Source organism: Limulus polyphemus, unplaced genomic scaffold (assembly GCF_000517525.1).
Source record: "Limulus polyphemus unplaced genomic scaffold, Limulus_polyphemus-2.1.2 Scaffold5906, whole genome shotgun sequence".
Classification (NCBI taxonomy): Eukaryota; Metazoa; Arthropoda; class Merostomata; order Xiphosura; family Limulidae; genus Limulus; species Limulus polyphemus.
In genome coordinates, this window is record NW_013671516.1 from 10,434 (window position 1) to 14,285 (window position 3,852).

Below are 3,852 nucleotides of genomic sequence, written 5' to 3' on the forward strand. Positions count from 1 at the left end.
TGAAAAACGAATATTGCTAATAGTAGATATCAAGGTTTATCTAATTGTTTCAAACTAAGATGTCTGGAACATTACTTAAAGTAAAATATTCAGAAATGATGAAAAAAAAAATATTTTTTGAGCAGTACACACGAGATCGTGAAAACAATTTCAAAAAAAGAATAATGGCATGTAACAATTTTCTGAACGAAGGAGCTGCTGCACTGTACAATTTGTACACCAGGGGAATCGAACCCTGAATTGGTTTTAATATACAATATCAGAATCAATACGTATGATAATTTCGTTCATTGTCTAAAATAGATCGTGATTTTTTTTGTCTTTGCTAAAAACAGTCCGTCATTAAAAGAACGAAAGAGAAACACGTGCTTCTAAACACCCAATGTTCTCACCACGTTAAGCTGGTTTTACCTGTTAACCATTAAAAGCTTCTAAACACCAATGTTCTCAACACGTTAAGCTGGTTTTACCTGTTAACCATTAAAATCTTCTAAACACCAATGTGCTCACCACGTTAAGCTGGTTTTACCTGTTAACCATTAAAAGCTTCTAAACACCAATGTTCTCACCACGTTAAGCTGGTTTTACCTGTTAACCATTAAAAGCTACTAAACACCAATGTTCTCACCACGTTAAGCTGGTTTTACCTGTTAACGATTAAAAGCTTCTAAACACCAATGTTCTCACCACGTTAAGCTGGTTTTACCTGTTAACCTTTAAAATACATTGTTTAAAGGTACAGAATTTTCTCATAACTTTAAACAGATTTTACGAATTAATGATTGAAAAAATATAAATATTCCGCCTTAAGACATTTGTTCCCCAGTGGGACAATGGTAAGTTTACGGACTTACAAGGCTAAAACCCGGAGTTTAAGTTGATTCTTACCTGCTAACCGTTAAAAAAGAAACGTTGTTTGAAATTCCGTATTTTCTTAACCTTAGATTTATTTTATATTTTAACCATTAAAAAAACAAAACAGAAATATGTTGTTTGCTGTTAAGCACAAAGCTACACAGTGGGCTCTCTGTGGTATGCCCACCGCAGCTATAGAAACCAAATTTTTACTGGTATAAGCCCTCAGACATGCCACTGAGCCACAGGAGGGCAACTATGCTGTTTTAAAACACTTTATTTTCTCACAACTTTAAGTTGATTTGGACCACCAGATTTTACTCGGCTAGAGATAGAAATAGGATTGTTCAACATCAAAAGTGTTTTTGTTACGGATTTTACCCGTTAGGGGGATTTACTTACCTGAGTTAGTTTATAATACTGGAGCTAAATGCTCCTAAACTATATACAAGCAGCTCTCCGCGAGCGATTAACGAAAACATCTTATTCAAGAGCCATTTAATAACCAAAATATTATTCAGAAAAAAAATATAGTTTAAGATAAACAATCTCATTAGCATGATGAGATGGACGATACAATGGAGTTAATACGTTTTCCTGGTGAATGTTTAATATTCAATAAACTGTCTGTTTGAATTTTGCGGAAAGCTATTTATCAATGCTAGCCGCCGCTGATTTTTAAAGGGATATATTAGAGAGAATACAGTTAGTCAACACCACCTACCGGTAACTCTTAGGCTAATCTTTGACCATCGAATAGTGTGATTGATTGCAACATTAAAATGCCCCTTCGGTTGAAAGAGTGAGCATCTTCGGTGACGGGCTTCGAACCCGCTAGCGACCCACAGATTGCTAGTCGAGTGCCCAAACCACCAAGCAATGACGGGACAAGGATTTAATACAATGGTTGTTATTAAGTTATGTAGCTTTCCAATCCAGCCCGCGTTCTAAATCGGTTGTCACTTTATTTTTTTCAAAATGATTATCAGTCCAAAAGCTTGGGATTTATTTTTTTTTCCCTTTACATCTACAAAACCTGATACACGAAACAAATAAGCGGTTTAAAATAAAGACATATTTCAAGTTTTACTCACATCAACGCAAAAAAGTAAAAAGGAATCGAATGGAAAAAGTGGGCAAATCACTAAAAAAAAGTCTTGAAATATTTTATAACTCGGTTCATTCAAAGAAGCACCTGTAACTTTTCTTTAGTGAAAGATAAAATAAACCAATAAGCTACAAATAAAAGATGGTTCAACGCACGTTAACTGCTATTAACCAAACAGTTTGATTTCACAATGTTACATAACCAGCTTTAACAAGAGCAATTTCTTTGTTCAACAACGTTTTATGACCAATTTTAAACACGACACTGTTCAACTTAACAATGTTTTATGACCAATTTTAAACACGACACTGTTCAACTTAACAATGTTTTATGACCAATTTTAAACCCGACACTGTTCAACTTAACAATGTTTTATAACGACTTTTAACCAGAACACTGTTCAACTTGACAATGTTTTATAACGACTTTTAACCAGGACACTGTTCAACTTGACAATGTTTTATAACGACTTCTAACCAGGACACTGTTCAATTTGACAATGTTTCATAACAAGTTCTAACCAGGACACTGTTCAACTTGACAATGTTTTATTACGACTTCTAACCAGGACACTGTTCAACTTAACTTAACTTAACAATGTGTTATAACAAGTTCTAACCAGGACACCGTTTAACTTAACAATATTTTATAACCAGTTGTAACCAGGACACTGTTTAACTTAACAAGTTCTAACAAGGACACTGTTTAACTTAACAATGTTTTATAACAAGTTCTTACAAGGACACCGTTTAACTTAACAATGTTTTATAACAAGTTCTAACCAGGACACTGTTTAACTTAACTTAACAATGTGTTATAACAAGTTCTAACCAGGACACCGTTTAACTTAACAATATTTTATAACCAGTTCCTGGTTAGAACTTGTTATAAACATTGTTAAGTTAAACAGTGTCCTGGTTAGACACAGTTTAACTTAACAATGTTTTATAACAAGTTCTAACCAGAACACTGTTCAACTTAACAAACAGTGTCCTGGTTAGAAGTCGTTATAAAACATTGTTAAGTTGAACAGTGTCCTGGTTAGAAGTCGTTATAAAACATTAACTTAAGAATGTTTTATAACGAGTTCTAACCAGGACACCGTTTAACTTAACAATGTTTTATAACAAGTTCTAACCAGGACACTGTTTAACTTAACAATGTTTTATAACAAGTTCTAACCAGGACACAGTTTAACTTAACAATGTTTTATAACAAGTTCTAACCAGAACACTGTTCAACTTAACAATGTTTTATAACGACTTCTAACCAGGACACTGTTTAAATTAACAATGTTTATAACAAGTTCTAACCAGGACACAGTTTAACTTAACAATGTTTTATAACAAGTTCTGACCAGGACACTGTTCAACTTAACAATGTTTTATAACGACTTCTAACCAGGACACTGTTTAACTTAACAATGTTTATAACAAGTTCTAACCAGGACACAGTTTAACTTAACAATGTTTTATAACAAGTTCTAACCAGAACACTGTTCTGCTTAACATTGTTTTTAACCTGGGCACAGTTTAACTTAACAATGTTTTATAACAAGTTCTGACCAGGACACTGTTCAACTTAACAATGTTTTATAACGACTTCTAACCAGGACACTGTTCAACTTAACAATGTTTTATAACAAGTTCTAACCAGGACACAGTTTAACTTAACAATGTTTTATAACAAGTTCTAACCAGAACACTGTTCAACTTAACAATGTTTTATAACGACTTCTAACCAGGACACTGTTCAACTTAACAATGTTTTATAACGACTTCTAACCAGGACACTGTTTAACTTAACAATGTTTTATAACGACTTCTAACCAGGACACTGTTTAACTTAACAAGTTCTAACAAGGACACTGTTTAACTTAACAATGTTTT